Raw genomic sequence first — 24,090 nt, 5'->3', positions numbered from 1 at the left:
AAAACTAAAAACAGAACTACCCTACCACCCAGCAATTGCACTACTAGTCATTTGTCCACGGGATACAGGTGTGTTTTTTTGAAGGGACACATGCACCCCCATGTTTACAGCAGCACTATCAACAATAGCCAAAGTATGGAAAGAGCCCAAATGTCCACTGATGGATGAATGGATAAAGAAGAGGTGGTATATATATACAATGAAGTATTACTCAGCAATCAAAAAGAATGAAATCTTGCCATTTGCAACTACGTGGATGGAACTGGAGGGTATTATGCTAACTGAAATTAGTCAGTCAGAGAAAGACAAAAATCATATGACTTCACTCATAGGAGGACTTTGAGACAAAACAAATGAACATAAGGGAAGGGAAACAAAAATAATATGAAAACAGGGAGGGGGATAAAAGAGAAGAGAGTCATAAATATGGATAACAAACTAAGGGTTACTGGGGGGGGGGGTTATGGGAGGGGGATGGGCTAAATGGGTAAGGGGCATTAAGGAATCTACTCCTGAAATCATTGTTGCACTATATGCTACTAATTTGGATGTAAATTTCAAAAAAAAAATGAAATAAAAAAAAAGAAATCCCAGAAATTGTAATTATCAGAGAAGGACTTTAAAACAACTATGCAGAATTATGTTAACACATATAAATGAAAAAAAATTACTATAGTGGGAAAACAACTGGGGAATTTCAGGACAGACTGGAAAACTGCTTAAAAGAATGAAATAAAAATTCTAGAACTGAAAAATACAAAATATAAAATAAAAAATTTATTTAAAATATTAATGACAGACTGGAGACAACAGAAAAAAGATCACTGAACTTGAACATAGTTAGTAAAAACATCCAAACAGGACACAAAGGAGGAAAAAAACCCTCAGTGAAATGTGAGACATTATCAAGGTGTCTAAAATATATAAAACCAGAGTTCCATAAAGCAAGAGGGCTAAAAATAGGGCAGAAAAATATCTGAAGAAATACTGATTTAAAAGATTCTAATATTTGATCAAAAAATAGCAAACCACTAAGTTAAGAGTACAGCAAATCTCAAGCAAGTACTCATCCATTCAAAGAAGATTTCTATGTCCTTGCAAAATCTTTTATAAAAGATGTAGAACACTGTCTTATTTAATATACCTATTGTATAGAGGTACAACAAAACAGTTCTAAAAGTTACTATCAAGAAAAAACTGAATGTATGTTTCTATTTGTTATATTGATCATTCCCAACACAAACACTTTTGTATTTTTGCTTTGTCAGGAAATTTGGAGCTGGATATGGTAGATACTTATACCAACTAAGCTATTGCCATCTATATTCTCTCTCTAAAAGCTTTTATTCTGTTTTTTTCCCTCCACATTACATGTATGTTTTATGTTAGAGACACTCCATAGCAGGTAGCCTTTGGAGTTAACCAGACCTAGACAGGAATTTAATCCCTAGCCTTTTTCACTGTATCATTTGATTCCTTTATGTCTATACTTTCTAATCTGTAAAATAAGGATAATATGAATACTCTTATTACCTATCTTGCAGCACTATTGGAGTATTAATTTATAAAATGCATGTAGAGCCCATATATCCTGGTACAGAATAAGATCTCAGTTAATGCAGGCTATGGTTATTTAGTCATCTCAAATAATGCTTGAAAGTAGCTGTCATATAAAACATAAGTTAATGACAATAATATTCATTCCTGTACAAAGCAATTATTTATTCTCAAGATACAATAATATGGAGAATTATGAAATTATTGTAGAGGTTAGCAATCCTTGTCTCTGGAATGAATACTGAAACAACATACATCATGGCCGGAAATGATGCACTAAACTTCTGGGCAATAGGAAGTGTATATAGTGGACACAACATTTGTTCATGGAATAATTGATAGGATGTTTACGTAAACAAGACCTTAGACATATTTGGTTAAACCCTTCACTTTACTGCTAGGGAAATGTACCAATTTTGTGTATTTTTAATGTACTGTATCTTTAAACTTCATAATTTGTGTTACTTCCAAAACTTCCACAGTACTTCTTGTGGACTCTAGACCCCAGTTTCAAACTCACTAATTTTGAATAATAGCTAAATCCTAAGGAAGTTGAGTATCTGTAAAATGGGAATAATAGTATCTTCCCTACCTACTTCACAAGTTGTTATGAGAATTAAACTGTGAAACACTTTAGGAAAAAATATATGCAAACGGGAAATTGTGATTCTTATTATTATTCTCTGTAGCATTTCTTTTCATCAGCAAACAAAATCCTGGTATTGATCTTCCTAGACAATGAGAGACTTTCTATTCCATAAAATATATTTACTTGGTTTTAGTTTAATTTTTCATTCAAATACGGGTGATTACCTGATTTGTTTTGAAAGGGAGTAAAAAAGACTATCTTGGACATCTTTTATCTATTTTTTTTATGACATGAATTTGAAACAACTACTACTTAAAGTCTGAGTGTGAGGAAGAGTGCACACAGTGAATAAAATACTTGACCTTTTACTAGAATAAAGGTATATTTTCTGGTACCCAGGAAGACTGGTAAATAATAATAGCTCTGTTATGATATAAAGAAACCAAACAGATAATAATGACCCCACAGTTCTGAGAGCCTTTAGTTCTCTTTCCACATATAAATGGATTGTTTCTTGATTCATATTCTATCCTTCTACCTTTCCAGTAACCTCTTATATTGAACAACACTGTGTGATATTAGAAAAGAAGAAATGGATTAGCTTACTTTCATATACAAGTATTACATGGTCAAGTGTTTGCTAACACACACATAAACCATCTTTTTTTTCTAAGTATAAACTGATATAATTTATTTATTAGATTTTAGAGATGTCCTTTATGATTCATGTCATTTCAGAGCAAAAGACATTTTTTAAAAAAGGACAAGAAATCGTTGAGGGTGTCTACCTATGTGCCCAAGGACTCCAAAACAGATAAACCAGATTGCACTTTTGAATGCCAGACACTTAGTACTGTTTCAAATTCAACATACGCAATATTAAATTCATCATCTCTTCCTCCCATGCAAACCTGCTCTTTTCTTTCTATTTCTAATCTTGGAATAATCCCACTATTATTTTTTTTTACTAATCTCTTAGTGGAATTGTATTTTTTTCAGATTTATTGAGGTATAATTGACAAACAGGAACTGTATATATTAAAAGTGTACAAGTTATATTTTGATATGTATGTGTAAACATTGTAAAATGATCACCGCAATCAAGCTAATTAACATATCCATCACCTCATAATTACCATTTCCTTTCTTTCTCCTTTTTCTCTGGTGAGAACACTTTAAAAGATGTACCCTCTTAGCAAATTTCAAGTGTACAACACAGAATTGTTAACTATAGTCACCTTACCATACACTAGATCTCCAGAACTTATTCTTCCTGTGTAACTGAAACTTTGTACACTTTGATCAACACTTTCCCATTTTCCTCTCTACCCTGCCCCTAGTAACCACCCTTCTATTTACTTCTTCTGTGAGTCTGACTACTTTAGAGTCCACATACAAGTGAGATCATGCAGAACTTGTCTCTCCGTATCTGACTTATTTCACTAGCATAATGTTGCAAATGATAATATTTCCTTCTTTTTCAAAGCTAAATAATATTCCCCTATGTGTGCATGTGTGTGTGTGTATTTGCATTGTTTTCTCAATGCTTAGCCACTGCACTACATACAGTATGTCTACAATAAGTATTTGTTGAACATATAAGTAAACAAAATTTTTAAAATGCTATGAACACAAGACTAGCACTTTCATACACATTTTAATCCCCACCAGAGCTCTGAAATATTAGTAACTCATGGTCACTGCTATGGAACAGTTAGACAGAGTGCAGCACTAATATCAATGTGAAAAAAGTTCTCTTACACCACTTCCAAAGGCCCAGTGAATGTGTACTATGATATAGCTCACTGAGTAATTGAACTCATTACTCATGACTCATTGCGTAATTTAATATGCTAAAGTAACTGCTATTTACTCCACTTAGGTTTGATTTTACAAGGAATTCTGTGTATGTGATGCAGACATATATTTTTCTTTTCTCAATTATTAAAATACTATTAGTGGCCTGAGGTATGACTCCCTCCTCTTCTAGAACACAGATCATACTATATTGACATTACTTGTTCATTATTTGGTTTCCCTAACTGCCCTTGATCTCTTGAGGAAAAGAACAATGCCATTTTAATCTTTGCACCCCAGCACTAATCACAATGCCAGGTATTTAGTGGGCTCTAATGAAATGTTTTCAGGGTAAAAAAAAGATGGAATAGAAGGAAGAAGCAGAGAGAGGGAAGAAGGGAAGGGAAGAAAAAGAAAGCAGTCATGTCTGTTTACTAAAGTAAGAAATGTGACTATTATTCCCATTTTATGGCTAAGGAAATTTTTAAAAAGTACCTAAAACTACCCATGGACTGATTAACTGGTAAAGCTGAGACAAGAACTAAATTATCCTATGTGAGAGTCAAGGGAATAGATAATCTGACATCTGTAAAGAAGCAGGAACCCATACATTGGTATTTCCCTTCCCATTTCCATTGAGATTTTCTGCCATCTGATAAAGACAGTTGTGTAGAGAAGTGTTTTTCTAATTACTCATTGAGTAAAACCAGAGCTTTGCTGAGTACTCAGAGAATTGCAAAAGAAATGCTTTATTCACAGTATCCTTTTAAAACTTATTTTCTAGTTTTGTTATTATTCCTACATTCTAAAATTCTATCCTTCACTGTTAATGTAGAGGACAAAATAGTCTAAAATTAATAAGCTGAAAATTATGAAAGAGAGGTCAGTGGAATATGTCCCAACTAAAGCAATTTATAGGAAATGAAACCTAAATTACATTTTTTCTCTATTACTCGTTTTAACTGTTAAGAAATTTCATATTTAAATTATTGGACAACATTGAAATTATGTTTCAATAATCCTTAGAGACCATACTTTCTTCCAAAACACATTTGCATCCCATTTTGCACCCTAGAAAAATGTTCCTTTGCTTGGTTCCCATAGTACCCTCTAATAATATATTTACTACACTGTAACAATCCTTTAATCTATTAATTTTTTGCACTATTTTTTGAGCCCCTTAACAGCAGGGAAATACAGGAACTAGAAAATATTTGTTTGAATCAAGGTAGGTTGTATGTAAATATTTAACGTTTTAAATTTTGTGAGAAAATTACCTTCCCATTATACCATGTTTTCTCCTCTCTGATCCCAATTTCCTCTTGTACTGTAGCCCTTTTATATTACAGACTATCAGTTCATGAGGAACATAAGTTCAAGAGTGAGTCTGCAGTCACTTGTATCAGAAAAGGAAGATTACAATCATGTAAGTCTACTGTGAACCTATAACTCTTGAAATGTAAGATTTCCTCAAGCAAGAACATATCTTAGTGCTCTCTGTTCTAATTAATTTTGATAAAATAAAAATTCACAGATACTCCATTTGTACCAAGTTCAAAATAAAAACAGTAAAATATAAGTTGATAACAACAGATAACTACTATATTTCCCAGCCCAGGATCTACTAGATTTTCATTTGAGGAACTGCTTCCCAAACCCTAAGATCATATAATTTTCAGGTTATCCCTGTTTCTGCACTTTAAGGAATTTCATGATCCAAGCCCAGGAATTAACCACCAGCCATGTTGATTAGGTCAGAAAAGAGCTTGGAATCTCAGTTAAAGCAAACATAGCTAATTATGGGGAGTATGTTGGGATAATAGTGAAAGAGAAGGCTTCTTCTTGCAGAGACTACTAAGAGAATGGCATGTATGTCTGAGAATGCTGGCCTGTACTGAGGTAGGGAGGGACTTGCCTTAAAATGGAGCCAACAGTGAGTAAGACAGAGATTAGTGATGACATTGAACCCTTGGATACAGTCATACATGACTCTTCAGTTATGGAAGCCAACAATTTCTTTTTTCTTGAGGTACTAGATACAAATTTCTGTTTCATTGGTAAGTAGTATTTCATTCTATTTTTCCTGAATATATTTCATTTATTGTAAGTCTTCAAACTTACTAATGCATGCCCACCATTCATAATCCCAACTCTAAAATGCTACCCTTCCCAACTAGAAATAAGCCTTCATTTATCTGAACTCTTAAAGAACTTTACCTCTAAGAAAAGATAAAAATACTTTCAATTTTCTAAATATTTATAGAGTTGTCTTATTTGGACCAAATTACTATGCAGCCAACTTTTGATTTCCTCTTGAATTGTTCCATTAACGATAAATAGATGAAACATTAGACTGTTTTTTTAATGTTTATTTATTTTTGAGAGAGAGAGACAGAGACAGAGCACGTATTGGGGAGGGGCCTAGAGAGAAGAGAAGAGAGGATATATAGCAGGCTCTGTGCTGACAACAGAGAGCCCCACACCGGGCTTGAACTCACAAACTGTGAGATCATGACGTGAGCCGAAGTCCAAAGGTTAACCAACTGAGCCACCCAGGCACCCCTAGACTGTGTTCTTATTTCAGTTACTTTGTGTTGGAATTGCAAAAAAAAAAAAAAATTAGCAACAAAATGTATTTAAAAACACACTTCTGTTGGCATTTTGAATGAAATGGCATTTGAATGAAATAGCTAACAATTAACCCTTTATATTGTGGGGGTTTGTTTGTTTGTTTGTTTGTTTTTGCTCCTGGAGTTCTCTTGCAGCTTTAATTCTTGAGTCTCAGGTGGCAGCACCAGACATTAAATCTCCAAATCTCCAAGGGGATTAAATCCATTAAATCCATTAAATCTCCAAAGGGAGAGGTATTATTAAACTTTTTGCTGGTCATTCGTTTCTGAACACAAATGAACAAATTCTTAAACCCACTTATTCATTTCATGATGATCATTAGGAGAAAAATTTAAGCCAAGCTTGCATATTGAAAATAAGAACAAAACACACACACACACACACACACACACACACACACACACACACACACCCTGTTGATAATAAATTTCATGGATTCATTTGTTAAACAAAGTCCAATTTTATTCACTCTTAATATCCTTGTAGTCCATTGTATGCCTTCTGCAGTGATCCTTGCTTCAGTAGCTGTTTGATACCTTCTCTTGTTTCCTCTGTTAACTGTTCTTTTGGAAAATCTACATGGAAAGTGATTATCAAAGAATTCTTGATGTTGTTGTTGTCAAAGTTGGGGAGGCCCTCTCCTTTCTTCCATACCTTGGTTCCTAGTCTGGTGATCTTATCCTGGAAAATATGTACACTGTGGCCATCCAAGTGAGTAATATCCATATCAAAGCCCACCAGAGACTCAACTAGTGTGATTGTCACATTTGTATATAAATCTCCTTTCCTTTCAAATACTGGGTGCTTGACAACTTTGACTCTGAACCTCAGGTCTCCTGGCTCTCCATCCACGTGAGGGTCACCTTCCCCAATAAAAGGATACTCCATGCCATCTCTCACCACAGGTTCTATTTCTACCTCCAGTGTTGGTTCTTCATTTACTAGTCTGACATTAGGGCATTCATTACAGACCACCTTTGGGTCATTTGGAAGCACCCTGGGCCCAGCTGTGTAGTCCACATTTTTGCTGGCAGTTGTGTTTTTGTTTGCCAGGAAACTGCCTTGCCACAGGTTTGTTTCTAACTACTTCCACAAAATTTCCTGCATATACTTCATCCAAAGGAACTTCTAGATCTACAATAATATCACTTCCTCTTAGAAAATTTGTCTTGCTGATAAGGGGTTCCTCCACACATGAAATCACAATCTCCAAAGAAGTATAGAAAAAATGTCTCCATGGGAGCTCTAATGCCATCTTTTAACCCCTTTTCACTATTAACTATCATATTGTTTCCGTTTCTCATTGTCTGACAGAACCTAATAAGTGGAACCTAGATCCTGGAATTTCTCCTGAGCTCCAGGATCATCAGGGTTCCAGTCAGGATGAAGCTGCAGGGCCAGTTTCCTGTGGGCCTTTTTAATGTCTTTTACAGATGCACTTTGAGGCACCCACAAGATCTTATAGAAATCTTGCCCAGCAATCAAGGCCCCGTGGAGGTACAGCAGCAACAGGCAGAAGGTGCCCAAGTCCTGCAGGGCCATGGTTTCTCTGTGCCAGCCTCTGTGCTGGTCCCTAGCCACAGACTCCTTACACACCCCGCTGCCGCCTCAGCTCAGAGCTAGCTCGCCTCCTCCTCTACCCAAATCCCACCAAATCAATATTTTAATATTAAAGTTTACTTCAATCTCAATATTTTATTAGTATTTGTAATTATTCATTTTTATACTTAACAATTTTAGTTTTACATGTAATTTAAATGTAATTTCATTGTCTATATCTGAGTTCTTTTGACCTTATTTATGTGTTCATAAATAGTTCCCAAAATACTCATGGGAAATAAGTAACAAACGATGGCATGCATGTCATATTATATAGCTTTTATAAAGTTCCTATTTTAGTGAACCCAGGTGGGTTGTTTTAGTATTTGAACTGTATCTACATTACAAATAGATTACCTGAAAGGTATATCCTACAATGAAAATCCCTTAGAACTCATACCATCCACATAATCTGCTTTATTATATTAATCCAAACTCATTTCTAACAAATCCCTACCCTAAACCTTATACTCAAAAAAAAAAAAAAAAAAAAAAAAAAAACACTAAACCACTTGAATTTCATAAAACATACCATGTGTTTTTCTGTCTTCTTGCTTTTGGACATAGTCATCCTCCTATTTGTAATGAATTTCTGTCTTTCGTCCACCAGGGGAATGCTTATCTATCTTCCAAGCTTTAATTTAACTATTATCTTCTCAATGAAACCTCCCAGATACGCCTTCACTGTCCATGGAAAAACTGATCATTCCTTCCTCTCTGCTACTATAGAATCTATCCATGTCTCTTTCCTTATACTCATCCCTTTTGAATTACTTGTTTGACTCTCTCCTCAATCAAAATATGAGTTCTCTGATGGAAGTGGAGCAGATCTCATTGATCACTGGAATAAGAAATTCTTTCAGTTTATAGAAATATACAAATAACATCTCACACTGAAAAGATAAAATAATAAAGAATCCATATCTTAAGATACTACTAGAAAAATGGCACACTTACAGGTTTCATTCAAAGGCCACAAAAATAGAAGATTCTCAGAATCAAAAGACATTAAAATGTAAAAATTTCTGTTTCATTAATTAACATAGATGATTGAATCAATAGATAAATGTTCTGATCCATCCACAGTCAATAAAACAGGCTCCCCAAAATAAAGAGCCCATGTTTCCAGCTTCCTATTCTATGAAAAGTATTGCAGAGTTAAATTTATATTTTCTGCTTGATTTTGTATGATTCAGAAATATTTATGTTTCCCTATCACTAAGTAAATGCTTACAACTAGGAAAAATGAACTATTTTGTTATCTTGAAGTAGTCCCTCTCATATAGTATTTCATAAAGAAAAAAATATCTGGGAGTTAGGGCAATGTTTACATTTGACAGCAATAGTAAACTATGCCAATAACATTCGGTTGCTTCATATACCATGAAATAAAGACATGGTACCATTGTCCAATGCCATAGTTTTCTGATTATTAACATGATCTATGGCACATTTTTCTGTCTTGTATCTAGTTGTCCACAGCTTGTTTCCAAAACTCAGGCTTTTTCCAATTAGTTATTCATGTTGTTAAATTAACTTGTATTAAAATAGAAACAGTTTGAGATTCAAGAGAAAGAGAAAATAGAATAGGAAGGAAGTTTATTTTGGTTTAACATTTTTCCAGGTTTACATACAACTTTGTCTAATGGCAGAAGCAATCTCAGTTAAAAAAAACATTATTTATTTTTTTGTTTATTAATTTAGACTGTATAAAGTTAGCATAATGATGAGCTGGAAACTGTCCTATGTTTGTAAAGATAAAGGAAATGATAACATGCCTTTACAATACAAAGAAGGGTTGCTCTGTGCAAAGCATAATACTAAAAACTGCCACATATCACCAAGAGCTATCACATATAACCTGTCTACTATATGCTAAATGATTTTTTATATACTATCTTATTTAATCTACATGACAATCCTAGAATTTATGATTTTCTCTGCCCCCATTAATGTGATTTTTTAACTTAAAATGTCAATAGGTAATTTTTTAAAAAATGGTAACTAATCAGGTAGAATACACATCTCATATGCACAGCAGAAACACAGAGAATACACGTCTCATACAGCACAAAGAAATGAATAACATGAAGGAAAGGTAAAAGACTCAGAGAGGACAGATCCAGAGACCGAAGCATATGAAAACTCACAATTCCAAAGAAGATAGAAAGAAAATGAGGAGGTAACAAAGAAATAACAGAAGAAATTTCCCTGTGCTAAATAAAGACTTAAGTCTACGAGATGGAGAGTAAAAATAGACATTTTCAGCAACAAAATATAACAACAGAACAATACTGAAATGATTTCTCATTAGTGTGAATCTTTGAAAAAAAGGTATATTCTTATCACTATATGCTAATTGAAATAAGTCAGTCAAAGAAAGACAGATACCATATGTTTTCACTCATATGTGGATCTTGATAAACTTAACAGAAGACCATGGGGGAGGGGAAGGGGGAAAAAAGTCACAGAGAGAGAGAGAAAGGCAAACCATAAGACATTCAAATACAGAGAACAAACTGAGGGTTGATGGGGGGGTGGTGGAGAGGGGAAAGTGGATGATGGGCATTGAGGAGGGCACTTGGGATAAGCACTGGGTGTTGTATGGAAACCAATTTGACAATAAATTATATTAAAAAAATATATATATATATTTTTTTAATTTTTTTTCAACATTTATTTATTTTTGGGACAGAGAGAGACAGAGCATGAACGGGGGAGGGGCAGAGAGAGAGGGAGACACAGAATCGGAAACAGGCTCCAGGCTCTGAGCCATCAGCCCAGAGCCTGACGCGGGGCTCGAACTCACAGACCGCGAGATCGTGACCTGGCTGAAGTCGGACGCTTAATCGACTGCGCCACCCAGGCGCCCCTAAAAAATATTTTTAAACATATAGTTAAACTGTATATTAAAAAGCAAATTGACCTTTAAAAAATAAAATAAAAATCACCTTAAAAAGACAGATTAAATATATTTATTTTTTTTAAATCTCCCAGTAGTCTTCTGGCAGTCACTTCTAATTTCCAAAAATATCAACAAATTGCTAACATTTCTCTTTTTGTTAAAGAAAACTTGGAAATATTTTTTTTAACAACTTAAAAAACTTTGCCATATCTGTAAATCTTTTGTGGTACAAACTATTTGCAATCATTTCCTGTTTCATAATAAAGTGCTACTAAAATGGTATAATTTAGGGAGAAAGAGAAAATATGATTCAGCAAATTAATACTAAAGGAATTACAGTGTTAGCCAATTTCCCTGCCACCTCATCTCCTACCTCAACCTCCCTGCTATGTAACTGCTACATCTGTCATATCTATTTCCTTAATGATGGATAGTGAGGGAATTCCTCTCCTTCCCCAAACTGCTTGCCCCAAACATATGACAACATAATACATGGCATAAGTCACATCCAATTTAGTGGGAAAAGAATAGTTGACATAATGAATTCTATTGACTGAACTGACTACCCATCTGGAAGAAGGCAAAATTAAGCTAATTTTAATATTTTATATTTAAATATAAAAAATTAAATTTTTAGAAGAAAACTAAAACATAGTATACAAATTGGGATTGGGAAACATTTTGGAATAAAAATAAGAAATATAGAAATCCATAAGGGATAAGATAGAAATAACTAAACACAAAAATATTAAATGTTCGTAGAGTAAAGATATTGTAAATAAAAGACAGAAGATAAAAAAGAAATAAAGATAAATATTAGTTACATATCTAAGAGTCAAGGTTAATATTAAAGAGTGCCTACAATTATTGTTTATAAAAAAGAATAAATCAGTGGGTGAATGCACAAAGCATATCAGCATGTAATTCATAAAGGAGAAAATTCAAATGGCCAATAAACAAAAAAAAGATGTTTAACATGCTGTCACATAATTTGGTTATTAAAACTAAATACAATATCCTGCAACCAAGCTATTTAACTCTTGGCAATCTGTTCAATATAAATATAACCAATAGTACATAGACAAGAATGTTAATTTAAGCACACGGATAGTGGGGGGTGGGGGAACTGGAGATAGCATGACTATCTAACAATGAGAAAATGGTAGACTAGATGGGAGTACATCCATAGTATCACATTTTATCTAGCCCTTAAAAAAAACAAGTTAGATTTCCATCTATTAACTAGAAAAATAATATACTATGAAGTGAGAAAAGTATACTTCAGTTTGTATGATTCCATCAACAACAAACAAACATAGCTACATGTTTTAAAAAAAACTATTCTTATGTACATTTATATGAACATAGATAAAAGTTACAGAAATACATATCAGTCTATAAAAACTGGATACAACACGGGAAAAAAAGAGGATTTGATGAAGGTGGGAGTCAGGAAGTGCATGTGTATGTGAATTTTTGTTTTTTACTTTGTACATGTTGGATTGTTCATCTATTTAAAATTAGCAGGTGTTACTTTTGTGACTAAGAAAAATAATAAAACAAAATTATGGAAACAGGCATTACTCTAAGCTCTGTATAGGACATTTCAAATAAACATGGGTTAAAAGGTAACTTATCTTAAAAGGGAACAATCTTAAAATGTTTAATCCAATGAACAATCTAGAACACAAAGTTTCTGTTAAAAAGTGTCCATGTTTAAGTTAATTTTTATTTCCAAAGAAATCTAGGACAACAGTATAGTTAGTTCATCATGAATACCACTGGGCTTTAGTTTCATCTATAAGTAAGTGGGGTCAAGCAAAATCTCCTTCCTCTGATGTTCTATGATTCTTCTAGGATATATAAATATATATCATCAAAGGCAGCCTACATGCATTATATATGATTGGCAATGTGCAAGGTACATTGGACCTTGATCATATGGACAAGACTTGACACTTACTCTCAAGAAAACTCAGTCTGCCAGAGGGAAAAGGAGGCAGTTAATTCTACCCATTGCAATTAAAAGTATATTAAGGAAAAAAAAAAAAAGAGGTTAGAGTGGGAGAGAGCCAAAGCATAAGAGACTTAAAAACTGAGAACAAACTGAGGATTGATGGGGGGTGGGAGGGAGGAGAGGGTGGGTGATGGGTATTGAGGAGGGCACCTTTTGGGATGAGCACTGGGTGTTGTATGGAAACCAATTTGACAATAAATTTCATATATAAAAAAATTTTTTTAAAAAGTATATTAAAAGGCCTAGGAACATCTATGAGGTTATAAATAATTCCCTTTAAAAGGTAGCCTTCAAGGATTAACAGGAGTTTACAAGGTGAATCAATATTTCAGCATAAAGGACGAAAATTTAAGGAGACAATAGAAGAGGATTTTCTGTACATGTTTGAGTGATGAGCAGCCCAGTATGAGTACAACACAAAGTTCATGGAGAATGTCAAAATACAAAGTTGCCAAGCTACTTCATTAGGGTTTCTCCTGCTGAAGAATATGAATTGTAGCCCATGCACAAGCAGTTCTCAAACTTCAATACACATAACACCTTAGGAGTGCTTATTACAATTCAGATTCTTATCTCCCTAGAGACAGCATGACTGTCTAACAAAGGAATGGCTGAACAAAATGGTAGTACATCCGTACTATGATAGTTTATCTAGTTCTTAAAAATAAAAAATTAGATCTCTAATAAATCTCCATCTAATGATTTTATCTGTTTGTTTTAGTTATTGTGTGGTAGTCTCTTCCTTCAGCAGGAAGAAGGCAATGCAGAAAAGAAAAAAAACTAATATTTATTGAGTGATGATTATATGTTAGATATTTGCAAGATGCTTTCATTTTTAATCTTCATTTATTTGTTTTTAAGTTCTGTGAAGTATTATTATTACTATTTTGCATGTGAGAAAATGAAGGCTCAGGTGAAGAAACTAAAAAAATCAGAAAACTAATCTGATCCTGATCCAGGATTTGATTCCAGGACTTCTGACTCCAAGTTTAATTGATTCTCCTGGATTTGACTTTGATAAACTTTAGCTGAGGAGTAAATCCAGGAAGAAAAGCAGATTGCAGGAGATAGATAATAAACTCCGTCTTAGGAATGTAAAAATGGACATTGCTAAAAGATATTATTGAAGAGGAAATGGGTAATAAACAGTTGGAAATATAGATGAAACTCAGGAGAAAACATGGATCGGGAATGATACATTTGGGAGAAATTTTGTTCTACGTTGGTGAAAAGTTAAAGGTTAGTCATTTAAAGTGCTAATAGAAGAGAAATAAACAACGAAAGAAAGAGAGAGAAGAAAATAATTCTTTAAGGAAAGAACCAAAGAAAATATAGTCATATATGAAGCCAGAGTAGAAAAGATTTTTATTAAGTTTTTTTTTTAATTTAATTCCAGTACATGAACATACAGTGTTAATTAGTTTCAGGTGTACAACACAGTGGTTCAACAATTCTATACATTACTCAGTGCTCATCATGGTAAGTGCACTCCTTAGTCCCCTTCACCTATTTCACAACACCCCCCTCCACTTCCCTTTGGTAACCATCAGTTTGTTCTCTACAGATAACCATCTGTTTCTTGGTTTGCTCTCTCTTTTTTCCTTTGTTTATTTGTTTTGTTTCTTTAAATTCCACACACGAGTGAAATCATATAGTATTTGTCTTCCTCTGACTTATTTCACTTACCATTACACTCTCAACATCCATCCATCTTGCTGCAAATGGCGAATTCCCTCTTCTTTATCCATTCATCTGTTGATGGACACTTTTGCTGCTTCCATAATTTGGCTATTGTTAATGCTGCAATAAAGACATGAGCGCATGTATGGCCCTGTATTTTTTTAGGATTATTTATTTTTTGAGAAACAGAGAGAGAGAGAGAAGAGGTGAGGGAGGGGCAGAGAGACAGGAGCCAGAGAATCCCAAGCAGGCTTCCCACTCTCTGTGCAGAGCCTGATGTGGTGCTTGAACTCACAAACCGTAAGATCATGACCTGACCTGAAGTCAAGAGTCAGACCCTTAACTGACTGAGCCACCCAGGTGCCCCAATATTGTTGTACTTTTTGGGTAAATACCCAGTAGTACAATTATTAGAACATAGGGTAGTTCCATTTTTAATTTTTTGAGAAATCTCCGCACTGTTTTCCACAGTAGCTGTACCAGTTTGCATTCCAATCAACAGTACAAGAAGGTTCCTTTTTTCCATATCCTCTCCAATACTTATTGTTTCTTGTGTTTTTTGTTTTAGCCATTATAACAGGTATGAGTTGATATCTCATTGACTCAAGACTATTGATATCTCAAAACTATTGATTTGCATTTCCCTGATGATGAGTGATAGTGAGCATCTTTTCATGTGTCTGTTGGCCATCTGTACACCTTCTTTGAAGAAATGTCTGTTCTTGTCTTCTATTCTGTTTTCATTGGATTATTTGCTTTTTGGGGTGTTGAGTTGTATCAGTTCTCTATATATTTTGAATATTAACACTTTATTGGATATGTCATTTACAAATATCTTTTCCCATGTAGTAAATTATCTTTTAGTTTTGTTGATTGTTTCCTTTGCTGTGCAGCAGCTTCTTATTTTGATGTAGTCCCAAGAGTTTATTTTTTGCTTTTGTTTCCTTTGCCTCAGGAGACGTATTTCAAAAAATGTTGCTATGGTCAATGGTAGGCCACCTATGCTCTCTTATAGGATTTTTAGGATTTCATGTCTCACTTTTAGGTCCAAAATCCATTTTGAGTTTATTTTTGTATATGGTGTAAGAAAGTGGTCCAGTGTCATTCTTTTGCATGTAGAGAAACTGTCTTTTCCCATTGCATATTCTTGGCTTCCATGTCAAGGATTAATTGACCACATAATCCATAGGTTTATTTATGGGTTCTCTATTCTGTTCCATCGATCTCTGTGTCTATTGTTGTGCCAGTACCATGATGTTTTGATTACTACAGATTTGGAATATAACTTGAAGTCTGGAATTGTGCTATCTCCAGTGTTGTTTTTCTTTTTCAAGATTCCTTTGGCTATTCAGAGTCTTGTGTGGTTCCATACAAATTTTTATGATTATTTATTCTAGCTCTGTGATGATTATTCATTCTAGTTCTGTGAAAAGTGGTGTTGGTATTTTGATAGGGATTAAATTAAATCTGGAGATTGCTTTGGGAAGTGTAGATATTTTCACAATATTTGTTCTTCCAATCCATGAGCATGGAATGTCTTTCCATTTGTTTGTGTCATCTTTAATTTCTTTCACCAGTATTTTATAATTTTCATGACATAGGTCTTTAAACTCCCTGGTTAAGTTTATTCCTAGGTATTTGATTATTTTTGGTACAACTATAAATGGGATTGCTTTCTTAATTTCTATTTCTGTTGCTTCATTATCAGTGTTTAGAAATGTGACAGATTTCCCTACATTGATTTTGTATCCTGAGACTTTACTGAATTCATTTATCAGTTCTAGCAGTTTTTTGGTGGAGTCTTTAACGTTTTATAGTATCATGTCATTCTCAAACAGTGAAAGTTTTACTTCTTCCTTACCAATTTGGATGCCTTTTCTTTCTTTTTGTTGTCTTACTGCTATGGTTAGGACTTCCAGTACTATGTTGAATAAAAGTGGTAAGCGGATATCCTTGTTTTTTTTCCTGACCTTAGAGGGAAAGCTCTGTTTTTCCCCATTGAGTATGATTTTGGTGTAGGTGTTTCATATAAGGCAAATATTTTTCATATAAGAGGTATGTTCCCTCTAAACTTACTTTGTTGAGGTTTTTTTTTTATCATGAATTGATGTTGTACTTTGTCAAATGCTTTTTCTGCATTTATTGAAGTGATGACATGTTTTCATCCTTTCTCTTATTGATGTGGTGTATCATGTTCATTGATTTGTGAATATTGTACCACTTGTACAACCTAGGAATAAATCCCACTTGATTGTGGTGAATTATTTTTTAATATATTGTTAGATTCAGTTTGCTAGTATTTCGTTGAGGATTTTTGCATCTAGATCTGTCAAAGATACTGTGCCATTGTTCTCTTTTTGTGTGATGTCTTTACCAGGTTTTGGTATCAGGGTAATGCTAGCCTCATAGAATTATTTTGGAAGTTTTCCCTCCTTTTCTATTTTTTTGGAATAGTTTGAGAAGAATAGATATTAACTTTTCTTTAAATGGTTGGTAGAATTTGTCTTTGAAGTCATCCTGGACTTTTGTTTGTTGAGGGTTTTTTGATTGCTGATTCAACTTGATTGCTAGTAATCAGTCTGTTCAAATTTTCTTTCTTCCTGCTTTGGTTTTGGTAGGTTATATGTTTCCAGAAATGTATCCATTTCTTCTAGGTTATCCAATTTTTTGGCATATAATTTTTTAACAATATTCTCTTGACAATTGTTCATATTTGTGGTGTTGGTTGGTTGCTATTTCTCTTCCCTCATTTGTGATTTTTTTGAGTCTTTTTTTTTTATGAGTCTGGCTAGACGTTTATGAATTTTGTTGATCTTTCAAAGGACCAACTCCTGGTTTCATTGATATGTCCCATTGTTTTTTTTAGTTTCTATATCATTTATTTCTGCTCTAATCTTTATTATTCCCTTCCTTCTGCTGGTTTTAGATTTTGTTTGCTGTTCTTTGTCTAGCTTCTTTAGGTGTAACGTAAGGTTTTCATTTGAGATTTCTTGCTTATTGAGGTAGATGTGTATTGCTATAAACTTCCCTCTTGGAGCCATTTTTGCTGCACCCCAGGGATTTTGGACCATTGTGTTTTCATTTTCATTTGTCTCCATGTAATTTCTTATTTCTTCTTTTATTTTCTGTTGACCCATTCATTGTTCAGTAGAATGTTTATAAACCTCCATATATTTTTGCTCTTTCTAGATTTTCTCTTGTGGTTGACTTCTAGTTTCATAGCACTGTGGTCAGAAAAGATGCATGGTTTGACTTCAACCTTGTTTAATTTGTTGAAACTTGTTTTGTGGCCCCAGTAGGAAAGAGTACAGGAGGATGTGATTGACAACGCTGTATGTTGCAAAAAAGAGAAGAAATTTAATGAAGCTACTGGGTTAAATTACTCTACCTTTGATGATATCTATGAGAATAATTTCAGTCAAGCAACAGGAATATAGACCAGATTTCAATGAGTTAAAGAGCAGACAGGTGGGGAAGAAGGAGAGATAATAAGTTTAGATGACTTTTTCTATTCCTGGTAGTGAAGGAAAGATTGCCAAGGCAAAAAAAAGGTTTAAGGGGAAAATATAACTAAGGGAGGTTTTTTTTTTTTTTTTTTTGCTGTTTTTAGGATGGCAAAAACTTGAGCATAATTTAAGCAAAAGACAAAACCAGTGAAGAAGATGTGTTAGAATACGATAGGAGCACAGGCAAAGGGAGTAAACCCTTGTTTGTGAACATCTCTTCCCCTATTGCATAAGGGAAAAAAGGAAAGGGGAATGAAGTGATGGACAGGTTTTCCAGTGAATGGGAGGAAATTAAGTGATCATCTTCCTATTAGTAAAGACAATCTATGCCTAAAATTACTCTAATTTTATTCAATCAGAATAAGTTTTGCTAAGGGAATTTAAAATAAGAGGTATCTCTGTCCACAAACTAGAATGGGAAAATGAGTAAAACTAGAAAGCATGGAGAATGGCAAGAAAAGGATTAGTGGAAGAGGAATCAGAAACCACAGGGAAAATGGAGAGATAAGCTTTGTGTATAGGAGCCAAAAAATTGTGAATACAAAGATAACAATTATTCTGACATTCATTATGATTTTGGATCAATTCCTTAATTTCTCCACCCCTGGGAGTTTACAGCCTGATTATTTGCTTTCCCAACTATAAAACTATAGGACATGTCAAGTATTGTACAGCTAATAGTAGAATGGTAGTATTTGCCTATCTATCTCAAGAGTAGGGCACAAGAATTAGTTGTTTCAGAGTTTGTGGATGAACGTGATAAATCTGAAAGGAGCAAGGGGAGAAAAAATTATAGAGAAACACTCGTTATGTGAATATATTAATGGTTTTTAAAATACATATTATTTTCACTAAATTCATTTGCCATTATTCACTTTCCTACTTTATTTTAGGTACTTCTATTCAGTTGTCTCTGTGCTTTAAATAAAAGGTATTGTCAAACATTTTTTGCAATCTGCTTTTTCCAATTTAATTGCAGTTCATTAGGAAAAAAAATCCACTGACAAAAGAAGTTCAATGTTAAAGATTCATCAAGTTTTCAGATGGAGGCCAAATTTTTCATAAATGGTCTAGAGCCATTAATAACTAGTAATCTATTAATTGCTAGAAGGAATCAGAAATGGAAAAGTCATTTGCAGATAAACTGATTTAAAGCTAATTAGAGTTCCTGAATAGCCCACAAACTGTCAATGAGTTCAAAGAATTTCAGTTAAATTAGAATTCTTTGTGGGATTCAGTTTAAGAGAAAACTAGAAATGGGAACATCAAAGGAGAGCAAGTGCCATTTAATTTATGCATGGTCTACTGAAGTTGTGAATACATTCACTCTTTCTATGACTTGCCTTGGTTTTATAACATTTTGTATGTTATTTGTAATATAAGTTTAAACAATATAGAGACAAATCCTGAGAGGTTACATACTAGAAAAAACACTGCTTCAGGGATTTCAGAGAGAAATAATTATTTGGTGAAATGTTACCGAATTGGTAGTGTTGTGTTTATCTGATACTTTTAGCTTAAAATATTATGCAACAGCTGGGCAGATGTTAAAAAGATCAAATCCTTGTGACACAGGAAATAATTGACTTATCTATGCCTATGATTATTTTAGCAATAAAAACAAAGCCAATAATTAAGATGTAGCTTGTAATAGTGCCTTTTAAGGAAAAAATATTTTTACTTGTAAAGCAGAACAGTTCAATACAGAACCATTGGGAGGTACATACAATTCCATCATCAGTGCGTATATGTGATACCATGTGATCATGTACCCAGCTACCAAACAGTTAAGTCATTAATAAATACTAACTGACTGCTCAAAATATAACAAACACTGTTAGAGAATGGAGACTCAGATCTGGTTACCAGACACGGCCAATTCCTGGTGAGGCACCAAGAGATTATTAACACTGTCTGTTCACTCCAATGAATATCATCTATCTATTTTTTAACAATACCTGAAGAAGTTAACTAGAGATTTTTTAAGAATAGCAAAAGGAATTAATTGAGAAAAAATATTATAGTCTAAATATAATATAAAATGAATCTAAAATGTCAATTTTTAACTATTTATCTGAGTTTTAGAGTTATTCAATTCTTAATTCACTTATCCTTAATTCATTTCCAGGGTATTAATAAAAACTTCTAAAAATAATGGGCAATTATGGGCATTTCTTTTTTTATGTTTATTTATTTATTTTGAGAGAGAGAGACAGAGAGAGCAGGTGTGAGAGGGCAGAGAAAGAGGAAATCCCAAGCAGGCTCCATGCTTTCAGGGCAGAGCCATGAACTGTGAGATTGTGACCTGATCGGAAACCATGAGTGGGATGTTTAACCAACTGAGCCATCCCAGTGCCCTATGGTCATTTCTTTATTCAGGTTCTGCAACTAGTTCTCCTCTTCTTAATCTTAACTTTAAGTGCATCTTATTCAAAATTCAGAATAGTCAACCAATACTTTCTGAAGAGCTGACACATGCCAGGCACGTGCTGCCTCCACAGAATCATATTATATTGTGATTTCCTGAGTTTCATGACATACCATATTTTCATGCCAGAGTCATCAATTCATTCTGTGTGCTTATTGGCATACCAGTTATATACAACTCTCTGTCTCTCTGCAAATACTCTAGATTTAGGTGATAGATATAAACAGGCATGTTGGAGGGGGAGTTGTTCATTTCTTTGTATATCTGTCTTATCTGTAAGAGCACAACAGCAGTTGTTAATTCCTTTTTTTTGTCATTCCTATTTTGTCATTCCTTTTATTAATATTGCCCTTTCCTCACTCCATCTGGTCCTATTATCCCTTATTTTAGTCCCACCTCTTTCCCTCATTCCCCTTCATCTCTCATTCCACCTCTCCATAACCAATGTCACAGAGAGATTTCTGCCAGATAGGTCCTGTCATCCTGCCTCTCACAACATCCTAACAGGGAAAATCAATGAGCCTTAAGGCTTCTTCTTAACTAAGGTCTTATTCAAGGATGAGTGTTATTCCTTCATGACTACCATGTATGAGTTACACTTAACAGCTTTAAAATACCAAATCAATTCAGTTTTATCTTAAGATGGCAATCAACTCAAACTTTTATCTTAAAATTGAAACTTTTATACTGGCCTAAAGCCCATGGCACTAAATTGAAAACTAAGAACAGCCAAAGAAGATAAAATCTGCAAATTTTGCAGATAAAATGGATTATTATGAAGCTGTGCCAAATGTCTATTCAATATGTGTTACAAATTAGATGGGAGCCTATTCCAACAAACTCATACTGAGTAGTTCGAGAATAATGAAGAAAAATAAGAAAAGGAACGTCTGACTTGAAATAAATGCTCAACCCAAAGTAGTCTGTTTTTTATCTTCTCCTTTTTTAAAGCATGTTTATATAGCAGGCTTTAAAATAACCTTGGAGAAATGAAATAATCACTGCCTCCCATGATGATTCTGTTGTGCAAAAAGAGAACCTCATTTACTCCTTTGTTCAAAAGATGTTCATTGAATATTTTATCAATTCCAGTGTTGTGCCATAAAGATACAATGATGAAGCAGATAGAGACTATGCCTCTTGGATGAGTTCATGCTGGGAGCGTACCTGGAGACAGCATTCAACCCAGTCTTAGGAATTTACTTACTGTTTCCTAGAGAAGATAACATCTAAGCTAAGCCCTGAAAGATGAAAAGGAAATAAATTAATTCTATTCTTATTTTTAATGTTTTTATTTATTTTTGAGAGAGAGAGAGAGAGAGACAGAGCATGAGTGGGGGAGGGGCAGAGAGAGAGACAGAGACACAGAATCCAAAACAGTCTCCAGGCTCTGAGCTGTCAGCACAGAGCCCAACACAGGGCTCAAACTCGTGAACCACGAGATCATGACCTGAGCTGAAGTTGGACCCTCAACCAACTGAGCCACACAGGTGCCCATGATTAATCCTATTCTTAAATTTTGTGAGATTCCACAACCTTGAGACTATTTCTCAGACATTTTAATATAGAGATGAGAGACATAAATAAAATAGTTCTTTTCTATACAATATCATCCCCCTGACCAGCTAACCAGCTGCCTTTCCTTCTTCCCAAAGTGGGAACAAGAGAGAAACAAAAACAAATGAGGGGTGAGGTAGAAGTTTCTTGACAGTTTTAGAGGGGCAGGTTATAATCAATTATAGAGGAGTACTATCCTAACACACACATAAACACACACACACACACACACACACACACACACACACACACACACCTTTTTTAACAGCCAAATACTCAGAAACTTCCAAAGCTGATCTAAAGAGAAGGAATTAAAAATTCAAACTGAATAGTGGGCTTTGAAAGGCAAATATATGAATGAATGGTTGATTTTACAACTACAGACCTTATAAAAAAAGAAAGTTTTTGTTATTCAGAATTTTGACATATTCCTTCTGCTTCATTGTGGTTTCCTGAGTTACTTAAACTTATATTCAGGAAAAGGAAAGCCACATATACTAACTGATAATACATATAGCTAGCCATAGAACTATTAGTAATAAGAAGTCTTTTAGGAGTAAGTTCAGATCTTTAAATGCAGTTGAGATTCTTTCAGGCATCACCTCCACAACACCCACTATGAAAGACCTCTTTGAACCTACCTAAAGAAAGCTCTACAGATAGATCAGTAACAGGGCAAAATACAATTAAAAGGTGATACCTAAAGAAGATGGTGTTTAAAGAAATGGATCAGGTAATTGTCATCCTGGATTATTTCAACAAATAGTTCATCTTACTCCTTGCCCCATAATAAGTTCATTTTGCTGACTTTATTTTTTTTTTTTAATTTATTTTGAAAGAGACAGAGACAGTGCAAGTCAGGGGTGGGGCAGGGAGAGAGAATCCCAAGCAGGCTCCGCACTGTCAGCGCAGGGTCCAATGCGGGGCTTGAACCCATGAATCTGGGAGATCATGACCTGAGTCGAAACCAAGAGTTGGATGCTTAACTGACTGAACCACCCAGAGGCCCCATTTTGCTGACTTTAAAACTCACTGGTCCATCCAACATCGCAATTTCCCTGCTAACTACTTTGAACCTATTTTTACTTAATTTCTGAAAATTAATGATCCCTACATAAAAATTTCTCTCTCTGACCACCTCTCTTTCCACAAATTCCCATTGACTCATTCTACTGACCCTAGTTGTTCTAGAAATTAAGCACTTGCAACCTCTGATTCTTAGTCCTTCCAAATTCTTCCAGGCCACCTGAAGTGGGGAAAAGGTACAAGAAGTAGCCCCCACCTGCCTATGCAGATGCCTTATGTACAAACAAAATTAATCATCTTTTAACACAAAACTGCCATTCCTTTAATTTTCTCTATCCTTATAAATTATAAAAAGCTTGCTAGGTGCCAAGCATAGTCTGGGTACAGCAATGTATTAATAAGGATAAGCTATCTATTATAACTGAAAAGCTCAAATTTCAGTAGCTTTAATTGATAATTTATTTCTCATCCACATCACAATCCAATGTAGGTCAATGTGAGGGGATGGAGATGGGCTTTACTCTACACCATCATTTAGAGACCAGGGCTTCTTCCTTCTAGTGTCTCTGACCACTAGTGGCTCCAACCATTAGGACAATTACAGAATAGTTTTATAGGAGAGGCCTGGGGTGGAATATCTCACTTGTACCTATATCCCATTGTCCAGAAGTCTGTTACATGACTCCACCATAACTGAAACAAAGGCTTGGGAATGTAAACTTGAGTGCCCCCCAAAGAGAGAAGATGGGTATGATGCACACCTAGCCAGTCTTTGCAACTAGTAATGAACAAAACAAA

At 34.3% G+C, this 24,090-nt stretch overlaps 1 long non-coding RNA gene and 1 pseudogene across 2 annotated transcripts in view; both read right to left on the bottom strand.

Annotated features, from left to right (window-relative positions):
- LOC123380011 overlaps window positions 1-24,090 on the bottom strand; it is a 442,540-nt gene that overhangs the window by 248,164 nt on the left and 170,286 nt on the right. The window lies entirely within an intron of this gene.
- LOC101092093 lies at window positions 7,017-8,285 on the bottom strand (annotated as a pseudogene).

The sequence above is a fragment of the Felis catus genome, chromosome C2 (assembly GCF_018350175.1).
Source record: "Felis catus isolate Fca126 chromosome C2, F.catus_Fca126_mat1.0, whole genome shotgun sequence".
Classification (NCBI taxonomy): domain Eukaryota; kingdom Metazoa; phylum Chordata; class Mammalia; order Carnivora; family Felidae; genus Felis; species Felis catus.
The sequence above is the reverse complement of the archived record's forward strand: the minus strand, read 5'-3'. Positions and strand labels throughout refer to the sequence as shown.